The sequence below is a fragment of the Terrapene carolina genome, unplaced genomic scaffold (genome assembly GCF_002925995.2).
Source record: "Terrapene carolina triunguis isolate 2854851 unplaced genomic scaffold, T_m_triunguis-2.0 Scaffold194, whole genome shotgun sequence".
Taxonomy (NCBI): Eukaryota; Metazoa; Chordata; order Testudines; family Emydidae; genus Terrapene; species Terrapene triunguis.
The window spans coordinates 8,831,419-8,844,371 of record NW_020664545.1 but is presented as its reverse complement, the minus strand read 5'-3'; positions in this window follow the sequence as shown (position 1 = coordinate 8,844,371).

The window sequence follows — 12,953 nt, the reverse complement described above, 5'->3', positions numbered from 1 at the left end:
AAATGCCATTGAGTTTTGTGCAGTGGGGATGATTAGCGAGTAAGGCTGAGAGTGTTGACGCTGCCTTGGGGCTTCCCGTTCATTTTGATTGGGATTTGGGCATAAAACGCCTTTGAAAATACCAGCCTCGGGCTCCGCTTTCCCAAAGACTGGGGTGGCTGTTGAGCCCAGACTTCCACTTGGCTGTGCAAAAAATTGGGGGGAAGGGGGGCTGCTCCAGCCTGGGCCGTCCTTTGAAAGGAAAAGGAGTTCCCTGGCATTCATACACAACTTTACCTCAAATGCGGCTTTTTAATGGACAAACGTTTGGTGTTTCCACCCCCCTTAGGGCCTGATCCAATTCCTGCTGAGATCAGCAGAAACCCTCCCTTCTCACAAGAGCTGGTGTAGGCCTTCAGATCCATTCTAATCACCTCTTGTTTGCCCACTCATTGGAACGATCTCTTTCCCATCTTCCTTCTCATCAGCTTTTTGTCTTAAGGCTCATGCCAACCTACAGTAACTGGATCAACTCTCCATTTCCTCCACCGTTGCTGGGGTCAGCTCACATGACCAGGTTGTCCTCAGTGCACCTTGTAAAATGGTTTAGAAACACTCTGGAGAGTGAGAGATGGGTGTTTCCATAGGATGACGTTTTAGTCTGAGGGCTAGGGATGCATTGGGTTGTGATACAGTGGAAGACCAGAGCTATACATTTAGGATACATATGAGCAATAACATCCTAGCTGGAGCTGTAATAGAAGTTCAATGGCAGATCAGAAAGGCCGGATCCCAGTCCAGAAGCAGTCGAAATCAACAGGTCCATCGGGAGCTGCGTGTAGGGTTGCCAACTTCGTAATATTTAAAAACCAGACACTCCAGCAGGAGTGCTGGCAGCTCCCCTGCCCCGCCTGTTCCCCCCGAGGCCCCACCCCTGCCCCACCTCTTCCCTCCCCCCCCTGTTGCTTGCTGCTTTTCCCCTCCAACCCCCCCACCCGTGTCAGGAGGGACTCGCCTGCGGAGCCAGGGCTAGGAGCTACAGCTGACCAACACAGGACAGGTAGGAGGTGGTCCCGGCTGAGTAGGAGCTGGAGTGGGTGATGACTCGACGCGTCCCCGCCTCCCCCGCTCCCAGTAACTGGACTTTGAGTGTCCAGTCAATAGATCTGACCGAACACTCTCAGGTCCCCTTTTCGACCGGACTTTCCAGTCGAAAACCAGGCACCTGGCCACCCTAGAGCTTGCACCTCAGCAGATAAGATGGGGCTGAAATCCATAGGAATCTTAAGAACCCAACTTACAGCGGCCTTTGCATGCAACAGGAAACACTCAGCACAATCACCTGAGCCTGAACCCTAGAAGGACTTGGATTTAGGACTTCCCACCCAGTTGGCCGAATTTACGAGAGTGTGGTGAGCTGTGTGTGCTGATCGGCTGCTTAGTTAGTTCCTTGTCTCCAAAGAGCCCAGGCCCCGTTCTTCCCACGGCACGTACACAAGCGATTCCCATTGGCTTCAATAGGGTAGAGTAGCTTGTATCATGGGTGAGAGAAGAACCAGGCCCTTTCTGTCTATGGTTAGCGTTTACAGCCGGGTCAGTGTTGTTTACTATGTGGGGAAATAAATGAGACTACAGACTTTTGCAGTCTCTGAACAGGCTATATTTGTCGCGTGGAGTAGCTGGTTTTCTCCTCTTGGCTCCTTTCCCAGCTAATGCAAATGATAAACAGAAGGAGAACATTGGTGTCATGTACTGGGCATTCACCAAGACAATGAAAAGCCAACAGGCCTGGAATTCTTTGATTGTTATGGACTTCCCTGTCTTTTGCCCAACTGTGGGCCAGGCTTTGATCCCAGATACAGCCGCTATAAATCGGAAGACACTCCACATTAAAGTAGCGGAGATCAGAATCTGTCCCTCTTGTTTCTTTTTCACAGCAGTCAGGGAAAATGTGTTTCGTCCTTCCTGTTCGCCTAGATAATTAGCATCTACGGCTGGGATTTGCAAATGAGACAAGGGGAGTTAGGCACGCGACTCCGAAAAAATGTCAAGGGGGACTTGGGAGCCTGACTTTGAAAATCCCAGCCTGTAATGTGAATGGGAACCCAAATACTTCTTGTGTGTATCTTCTGCAAGACATGAAAAATGTAACGTGGAGAGTGAAGAGCATAGATTTCTGACCCCTGCCAAAGGTCAGGCTTTTTTGCATTGGATCCAAAAGCTGCTCTTAGCTGAACGGAGCCGAGATGTATCAAAGCAATATAAACATCATCATTCAGCGGGCTTTGACTCACTTGCACCCTGCTTCCATATAAAAGCAGGCTGCTGGGCTCTGGAATCCTAATCTTTACCCTCACCTTTGAAAGAGGAGCCCAGATGTAGAAACTGGCAGGAGGAGAGGGGGAATAAAGTCCATCTGTTGGATTTGTACACACATGTAAAACCGCCGGTCAGTTTGCAAAAGGCAGCTGTTTACCGCAATGCTTTGCTTCACTTGTACCCAGCTTTACAAACCATGTCTAATGCCCTAATGGGGATGCGAACATGGTGTACTTAAAGTCTCTTCAGCAGCAGGCTTGGCTAACCCAAGCGCCTGCTAGTTCACAAGTGACAACAGCCAATGTAACAGAGAGTCCCTGTGGCACCTTTAAGACTAACAGATGTATTGGAGCATAAGCTTTCGTGGGTGAATGCCCACTTTCACCCACGAAAGCTTATGCTCCAATACATCTGTTAGTCTTAAAGGTGCCACAGGGACTCTCTGTTGCTTTTTACAGATCCAGACTAACACGGCTACCCCTCTGATACTTAACAGCCAATGTGTATATTTTCTACAAAATACACTGAATATAGCACAAGAACTTCCACCTCCTAATGCAGGCTGTGCATGAGAATTCAGCCCGAGGCTGTGTGGTGGAATTCCCCTCTTTGGGCTTGATTCTACGATCGCTTACACCCTTTTTTTACTCCACCGCAAGTCTGTTGTTTAGTGGGATTGCTGCTGATTTGCACTGTGGTACATGAGAGGCGAATTGGTCCCTTTAATCCATTCCACCTGTGTCTCAGGCCTTTGCTTTTCATTTTATTTGATGTGCCAAATTCTGTGATGCCTTGCCCGGCGCCCCCCCCCCCCCCAGCCCTTATGCAACTCCAAGGAGCTAAGATTCTCCATTCACAAGAGTAACTATGTTGAAGTCAGAGGAGTTGCATCAGTGTGAACTTGGCATTAGTGACTGGAGACTCCAGTTTACTGGCTTCATGGAGAATTGCCCGAGGTATAAATCAGATCAAAATGTCACCCAGGTGATAGATAAATCAAAGACACGTGTGATTTTTATGACTATTCACTGTAGACAAGTGAAGATTAGCACTGTAGATGAAGATTAGCACTTTGCCAGAATCAGTGTAGGGTGATATTTACATCCGAGGGAAACCTGATATGCTAGCAACAGTCAAGAGATTCCACGTGTATGTAAACTGAATGTCACTTTTGGAGACAAGAAAACAGATGGGGTGGACCACTGGAGCGTAGCACTTTGGTAATCCGTGTGGTTCGTGGCAGAGCCCTAGGGAAGATCAATGCTAATTTCTTCATGGTTTTCATTTCCTTTAGGCATGCAGAAAAATAAGCCATTATGAAAGATGTCAGGGAATGGAAGAATTGATGCAATATGAGAGGTGGCCATAGTGTTTGGGTGCAGGCGTTCAGAACCAAAATAGCTCTTTGTTTTCCTTTGCTCTCATCCCCTTGTTGTTACATCTGCTAGTCCTGGCTATTGGTAGGAACAAGGGTTTTGGTTGGGGAATGTCTCTTCTTCATGCACCACCCTGCATTCGCTTGTGAACAACGGGAGTTTTCCCATGGATTCAGTGAGTGCTCGATCAATTACAGAGCTAAGTACTGTGAAAGGTAAATGCTTGTAAGTAATGAAGTCAGGTGCAGAAATCTGGATCGATTCATTGGGGCGGGGGGGGGGGCGCTAAAGCTGACAAATATTCAATGGATTTATTCCCAGCAAACAGTCTGACCAGCACTGCCTACACAATTGCTATTTAAATTATTGTTTCCGAGCATGGCTTGTGTCACAGCAACAGTTCTGAATGAAAAAATCCCCTCATACCGCCTCAGGCCATGGGCCTGGCTAGCAAATGCAATAGCATTCAACTTGGGAGCTGGGATCACGGGATGTTCTGACTTCTAAAAAAACTGAAGAAGAGTAAATGGCCTCTTGAGCGTTTGGTTCCCATCCCACTCTGCTCTAAAAAGTGAACCTGGTTTTGTTTGCAGAGTCTCCGGTTTAAAAAGAAAAGATGATCTATGGCTGGGGCCAGAATGCAGCAGACAGGGAACAGGGGTTCTGTGGGTTGATATACTTGGATAGGTCTTCATTGCAGAGTTCTCTCAGGTGGGAAACGGTTTTCCCATCCTGCCTAAATGTTTTGAGATTTCGAAATGTTCCCTGTTCTGCAGTGTGATGAAATTGAGACCTTTTGGAATTTGTCGTGGAAAACGAGAGAGAGAAACACCCAGAATCGCCAATAACCCACTCCTGGAAATGGGTCTCCCCCAACCACCCCAGGACTGTGCCCTGATCACTGGGCAGTTGGCTACTCTGGGGGGATAGGGGGAGTAGGTGTCTCTTTTATTCTCTTGTGAGAAACCTTCCTGAAACTAACCCTTTCCTGGGGAAAATTTCAATTTCGATGAGCCAGCATCTTCTGACCAAAAAACCCCAAGTTTTTTCAAAAAATTCCCAACCAGCTCCACTTGAATTATCTCCACGCCAGGTGGCTTCTCTCGTGCGAGCCAAGCTTGAGTGAGAGCAGCCACACCACAAGGTAACACTCGAGCAGCCGTGTCCTCACTGGCGCTGCACTCACACGTGCATGGCACGAAGACTTCTGGGGATATTTATCCCGTAATGACTTGAGCCCACAGTAAGCAGAGCTGCTCTGACACTGATTTCCTAGTGAATTCTGGGAGAACTTCCTGTCTGGCCACACGTGGGGAATTATGGGAAGGCTCTGGAAGAGCAGAGGCTTGGGAGTGTCAGTAGCCTGCGTCCACACTATGGGGTGGTTGTGTTAGCAACTGATGAGTTGTGCTCTCTCAAGATGTAACCCATAACCCCGGACAGGCCAGCCGATTGCAGCAAAATGCAGCGCCATACGCCAGTGAAGGCCGTCTGTGCGTGGCAGGGACTCGAGTTCGGGGCAACACTCAACTTATCTTTGCAGGGAAGACAAACTCTTACGGTCTGATCCTGTGGAAATTATTCACAATCACACCAGGCTCCCATTGAAATCAGTGGGAATTGGAGGGAAGAGTTTGGTTTACACTGATGTCAGTGGAGTCACACCTGGTTTAAGTGATGTCCAAATCAGGCCCAAAGGCCAAGATTTTCAGCAGTGTCTAGTAATTTCGGGTGCCTGACCTGAGTTACCTTAAACGGGCCTGATTTTCAGCAACAGCTGAGCTACCCTCCCACCCGCCCCCTGGAAATCAGGCCCCCTTAAGGTGTCTCCAGCTGGGCACTGAGGATTGCTAAGAATCTTGGCCTTTTGAGCTGGATTCTGAAATCACTTTTGCTGGTGTAAAACAGGGTTGCCGGGTTTGGTTGGACGTATTCCTGGAGGTTTCATCGCATGGCATCATCTTTCATTAAAGCATCCTCTTTCGTTCCAGGAGCCTCCAGGACAGTTCCGGAGGAGGCCTGGCACCCCTCGTGTAAAACAAAATGGGTCCAGTGAGCCAACGTTATAACCCGTGTGAGGCCCTTTGAGTTTATTCGTGGAGTACGACTGTTTCCTATGTAGCGATCCAGATCTTCTCCCTGTCCTTCCTGGGACCCACGCTGACGCTATTGTAGAGGTGTGACTAACTCACCGGTCAGTGAGAACTACAGGTCCCGCTCTGGGCCTGATCCACAGAGGATCACACAGAGGATATGTCCGTTACAACCCTAGCTAGGGAATTTTAGCTCCAGCTGTAGCAGCTTCTGCTTTTAGCCTCTGTAGGTTCCCCGCTTCAGTCCCCAGAGTGCCAGCCAAGGTGGCAGCTATCACATCACTCTAGAAGAGGACGTGATGAATAGACATGTGGGAGACTTGCAGTTGTAGTGAGAGGCGTGGAAACAGGAGCGAGACAAGGAGCAAGATGGCTCCCGTTGGTTGGATCTCGGCGCTGTTGTTGCAAAGGTGCCACAGAAGGAGGGACTGTGGCGTGACGTCTCCTGAGCCGATCTCAGTTTCTTTAGGATAGGAGCTGTAGCCATTTCCTGTCTGTGGTGTTGCTAAACAGCGGGTGTGTTTCACCCCAGAGGAGGCTGCATTTTGGGGGGTGGATGTCCCATCCTCAGATACCTGCATGTCACTTGTATGTGTCCAAGGGCAGAATTTGGCCACTGTTTGTACAATGGGTTCGTGAAGTGCTTTGAGATCTGTCTAGATGGCCAGCACTGAATTGTTGTGACAGGAGGGGTTGCCAAGGGAAAGTGAAGTTTCATTATATGAAGTGTTGAGGCCATCCATTAACTCGGAGCTACAGCTGCCCTCTTCGCCTCGGTTTTCCAGCCCAATGGTTGAGGCTGCTTCTTCTCATCTTGAAGCTGATGAAAATGTTCTGATCTATCCGAATGCCCAATAAAGCCTTTGAAAGCCTTGCTGACTGCCGTGTCATTCTGGCTACCAACCTGCTCTAGCCCAAGGCGATTCTACCTGGCATTTGCAGGCAGGGCGTCGGTTAGGAAAACCCCTTTCCAAAAATCACAGCCCCATTGTTAGTAAAGAACCAAGGAAATGATTCAGTAGCACAACAGAGGGCACTCGAATGCCTGATCTCTGCGGTGCCGTACCGCAAATGTGGCCGGCTGAATTGGTTTGGTTTGATTTCTTGTTTGAATGTGAGTGTTAACGTTTGGCATTCTGAGTGCCAAGCTCCCTCCCTCTCGCCAAAGGATTTTAATGTGTGTGTCCTGTCCAGCGCTGTATTTGGGGCCATTACACAGAGGAACTGTAAGTCCCTCTGTTTGTGTTACGTAACAATGTTGCTCAATCGGTCAATACTGGGTGCTCCTCCATTGCTTATTCACTGAAATCTGTTTTTAATAGGCTCTCTCTCTCTCTATTATTTGACAAATGCTTCTGCATCTCCTTCTCGGCTGCAGTAAGAGATTTTAGGCCTCCCAAAGAATGTCTAATATGCAGAAAGGGAAAATTCTCTACGTGAAAGCGACATCCAAATCTGCCGCCTGGCTCTTTCTTCACCATCCCATGAATTATTTATTGTTAATAACAATAACATCTGTTATGGTTTTTTTCCCCCTGCAACTTGCATATCTGTATGCTGCAGATCGGCCATTAGCTTTAACTACTACCCACCAATAAAGGGCAAAGCTATTTCATAGCGTTTGAAAAATGACGCACTTTCCAGACACGACGCATTTAAAAAAAAAAAAAATTCTGGCAGTTGTGATCAAGCCATGAGAGTTGGTAGATGATTTTACCCTCTTCTGTGTTTTTACTAGATATTCATAGCATTGGCCAGTGCAAGAAGGATTGTGAAGTCCAGAGGTGGTTAGACCAGTTGCAGCTCCACTGGCTGAATTGGAGTCACTTCTGATTTGCATTGGTGTATGTGGGAGAAGCAGCCCAATTTCATTGTTTTCATTTGAGTGAAACCATTGGCAAACGGGCCATTCCTTACTTAAATAGTTCCAGAAACTTTTTTGTTAAATCGGATTGCCTAATTTATGAAGACAAATTATTTTTAGGGAGGAAAAAAAAATCTGTTTTCTTAATAAACAGGGTTACTGAATACATTCAATCTTGGTTGAGCAAGGAATACAGTTATGGCATAGTCCCAATTTCAAAGAGGAGAGTAGTTTCAAATTAATTGAAAGAAACACAATGGGAATGGGAAACAATATTTCATTTCTCTTTGTAAATTACACAGGATCAAGTTATTTTACTGGGTTCTTCCTAGTAACCATGGTCCATTCTTCAGCGCTGGTCAATTTCATCTGTTCAGCCCCTTCCATTCCCGCATTGTTGGCTTGAATGACCAACTGCAAGAAGTTGATGCAATGCATCTGTATTTGAGATGATCTCTATTTATTCAAAGTAACTTATGTTATTTATTTAGATACTGTAGTGTGCAGTCTACATAAAGCATTCTGTCTTTCTTTTTTTTTTATTTATTGAGCAAAAATGGTGCCAGTGCAGTTTACATTTATTACATTTTACCATTTATTCTGAACATTGAGTAAAATGCAGTATGAAATTTTTTTTTTAAACAACCTAAAGCCAGGTGTGATGCTGTTACATACTTAAGGTGAAAATAAAGTGAGGATTGTATTGATTTCTGTCCAGTTATTTTCTTTCACTTCTGTCTCTGTCTAATCAATGGCAACGAGATGCTGCATTCATTTTTTTTTGCTATTAATTTTGCAACTTCTAGAGCTGGGTATAAAGCCAAACAAAGCTGCCCTTACGGTAGCCCTCCCTGTAGGCTTTATTCACATGGACCTCACTTGGCCCATTGGGCAAAGGTTTCAGAGCGGAAGAGAACCTGGTCCTAATTTGTAATAGTGTCTAAGATTCATAGACTCTAGGACTGGAAGGGACCTCGAGAGGTCATTGAGTCCAGTCACGTGCTTTTATTTGTTCAGTCTCAGTGCAGCAAGCCGTTCCCTTTGTTATCTCTCTGGCTGCATCTTCCAGTGGCTAGCACACAAAACTAAATCCTGGTCTGGTGCCTGCCGGGGCGTCTAAGTGCGCCCGCGTACTGGCCAGCGGACAAGCATCCACTGAAATGCTGCCGAATTTTGGCAGCGACACCCCTGGATGATGCTGCTTGCCGCCGACAAGCAGCGTCATCCAGAGACGTCACCGCCAAAATGCCGCCAAAATTCGGCGGTATTTAGACGGTGACACCTCTGGATGACGCTGCTTGTCGGCGGCATTTCGGCGGATGCTCGTCCGCCGCCACAGTCCTCCGTGGCTCGTCATCTGGCGCCCGCCAGACGAAAAAGGTTGGGGACCACTGGTCTACATTATGGCTCAACAACGGCACAGCTACAAAGTCTACGAGCTAGAACTCCAGGGGTCCATTTCTGACTCTGCCACTGACTTGCCTAAGGTTACACAGCACGGCCAGTCATTTAAACTCTCGGCCCTGCCTTTTCCCCATCTGTAAAATGAGGATAATAATCCTGACCCTTCTATGTAAAGTTCTTGGTGATCTATAGATGGAAGTTCCCACGTGTTACAGTACTATTCGGGATACTTTTCAGCAAGTGTTGAAAGAATCCGCTTCACTATTTGGCAGCACCGGAGTTTTGGCGTTGTTGGCAGCAGAGCTGACTTTTCAGTTTGCTGGCGGTTTTGAAATATTAGAAAAAATGTTGATTCCGGTCGAATCGAAACCAAAAATGTTCACAATTTTTAGCAAATTGAAAAAGTCGGAACAGTTTTGTTTTGGGGTCAAATGGAACATTTTATTCAACCTGAAATGAAATGGTTCATTTAATTTTCAGGCATTTTAGCCTTCTTTGAAATAAAAGCAAAGGAAATGAAGGGATGGATCACAAAACCAAGGAGAAGGAGGGGGTGGCCCACTTCTACCCAATAGCTAGAGCACTACCGTGGGGACTGGGACTTGAACACCTCCTTTGAGCAGGGACTTGGCACAAGGATTTCTCTTCTCTGAGAAGGCGACACTCACCACTAGGCTAGTCCAAGCCGGGTTGCTGGCAAACTTTCCTGTTGAAGCTGTTCAACTTAGTATAAATAATACTCCTAGGGGAATTCTGCGCCAATGTGCATGCACAGAATTTATGTCCCCCACAGATTTCTTTGCTTCCCCACAGAAAAATGTCTTTCTGACAGGGGAGCAAAGGGAATTTACAAGATCAGTCACATGACCCTCCCCAGCAGTATGTTTCGAGTGCCCAAGGCAGCCAGCAGAAATGTAAATCACTGTGGGGCAGGGGGCGGGACTGGGGAAGACCCGGCTGGTGGCTCCTACCCTGCGCCAGGCTCAGCTTCTAGTCCTGGCTGGGCTGGGGAGGACGGGACTTCCTCTTCCCCTGCACGGCATCCGGGGCCATATCAGACTCACCCCTAGATTTCTCCCCCAGCTGTAGGAAGCTCTGCACACTCTCTTCCCTCCCCCGCCCCGTGTGCTTCCTGAACTCAATGCTCCTCAGCTGCAGGGGAAGGGATCTCTGTACAGGGAGCTCCTTCCCCATCTGCCCAACCCCTGTGCATCCAGACTCCCTCGCACCCAGACCCTCACACTAAGGCTCATCCGCCCTGCACCTGGACCACCCCAATGAGCCACCCGCACCCAGATCCCCACCCTACCAAGCCCCAACCAGCTGCACCTGGATCCCCACCCTACTGAGCCCCACTCCCCCAGCATCTGGATCCCCACATTCAGCTCCCCACACCCACACATCCCTGCCGAGCTCTATCCCCCCGCACACCCTGACCCCTCCATGCTGAGCCCCAACCACCTTCACCTGGACCCCCTTCCAGAGTCCCATTACCATTGGACCCAGAACCCCCCTGTGCATCAAGATCCCCCACTGATTCACCCGCATCCAGATTGCCCCACACAGAACCCTCTCAACCCACACCTGGACCCCCCACACTAAGGCCCTCCACTCTTGGATCCTGCCTTGCTGAGCCTGCTTGCCCACACCTGGTGCACCTGGCATGGAAGGGCAGGGTCCTGGGGTGTTTCTGGGGCAGGCCCGGTCCTTGCGCTGTGTCAGGGTTGGGTGCAGCCTCACCACTGAGTCTGTGTTCCGGGGTGGAGCTGCACAGTCATCTCCCACCTCTGTGCAGCCAGTGGCCTGTGCTCCCCACTGCCATGCTGGCGCCTCCACATTTATTTGACAAAATTTGCAGAATTTTAAAATATTGTGCGCAGAATTTTTAATTTTTTTGGCACAGAATGCCCTCGCGAGTAAAATAATTAACTAGTCCCTGGAGCGGGGATGAACCAGGCATCCCCGTGTCGGGAGAGTTCCCCCCCCATGCCCAGGCTGGTGAGTGATTCTTAGCCTCTCTTTCTGGCCCGAAGTCAAACAGCTTCAACAAGCGAGATCGAGTGAGCTCCCTGAATAGCCAAATGCCCAGTGCTTAGGCCACCCTTCTGTGAGGGGGTAGACCTGCACTCCTGCTCCAGAATGGGGACTTAAGTCTGGGTCTCTGACATCTCAGGAGCGTGCCCGAACCACTGGGCTAGTGGTATAAAGGGAACACCACTTCTGGTGCTTTGGTGAATGGCACTTACATCCCCTTCTGAAGCTCTTTCCCACACCCCTATTTTTTTTTTTGGCTGAAACTATTATGCAAATTCGACCCGAATTTTTGGTGACTAATCTAGTTGTCCAGAATATTTCACCGAGCTCTACTTGTCAGCTGAATTCCAGGGCCAAGCGCTCCATATTTCAGAGAGTGCTAACTAGGCTCCTGAATCCACACTTCAGTACCTAAATAGAAGTGTCGTGGTTTGCCAAGGTGCTGAGCAGCTGCGGCTCTCACTGACGGCAAGGGGATGCGTGAGGGCTCAGCATTTGGGGAAAAAAATCTCTGGTTTGAATGTGATTCATCACACAAGCTGTTAAACTGAAATTAGCAAGAGTTTGAGAACTGACCTCCCGGCAGCTTCAGGGGGAGAGGAGTATTTTCAAGCCAAATGTCGCCAAACTCCCGTTTGCGTGTTTGTTGGTGATGTTCAAGATGCTTATGAGCGAGGGGAAAAAACCTTCTTTCTGTTCTGACAGAGTTGCTACACTAGCGTTTCTGCTACACTGGAGTTTTCTTTTGCTGATGGACTCTTTTCTAAGCCAAACAAGTCACTGGCCAAAGATCATGCCCTACCGGCTGTGTTTGGCACGAAGATCAACGAAACTACCAGCTGGAAACAAAACAGGAAACCTTTAGCTCCATAGGACTTAGTCCTGCAGGAGCAGAACTGAGGGAAACCAGCTCTAAAGCCTCAAGGTGGCTGCCGAGAGCATTATGTGCTCTGTTACTCTATTGTTTAGATCAAGGAGCAAGCCCAGCGCTGAGTCTCTGCCGCCCTATACCCCATGCAGTCATTTACATCTTCACAAAGCAAGTGCAAGAGTGGCCGTAAAATGCTCCCATATCAGTAGTATTTTGCATTGGTAGAAACAACTGCACAAGGTGCAGTGGAGCTGAGGCTGGATATGCCTGATGGTTCGGAGCTGAAAATGCAGCGCCCTCTCTCCTCTTCGAGGCTGTTTACTCACCCTAATGTTTCCCCCTCCCAGTTCACCGTTAAGTGTTTGGGCCCTGACAAGGCCCTGTTTCAACCCCCGCCTGACAAGTCCATGTCTCCCTTGTAACCCGCACTATGTTAAGAGCCGGCCTCCAGAGTTATTCATGTCTCTGCACTGCTCAGTGTAATTTACCAGTGTTTAGGGCCACCCCAATTCCTGTGCACCACTTCATCCCTACTGAGAAGGTTTCAATGGGCTTGAAATGGTACCTTGGCCTTGCTTTGGGGTGAATTTCCCCCTAGTGCGTGGAAACCTCCCTGCAAAGCAGAGCGAAAGCCGAGCGTTCAGAACTAATGCTTTGACTCTGCACCTCTTGTCAGCAACCAGCAAGCCCTTGTCTGCCGCAGGAGACTTCACCCAGATCATGGACTTCTCCAAAACAGGCTTGTGGATGGCAAATACTTTGGTTTTCCCCGCCCTGTAACGAAACCTCTGGTGGGTTGTCTCTGGGGATTGAACCTGAGATGGCTGGATCTAAAGCATGAGCCCCTGCTAAAAGTCTGGGGTTATGTCTACATTACAGAGCCTGTGCCAACTTAGCATCCTAGTGTAGACACTGCATATGGCAACACAAGGAGTTCTTCTGCCGACATAGTAACACCTCCTCCATGAATGACATTAACTAAGCCAGCAGAAGTCCTCTTCTTTCAGCCTAGT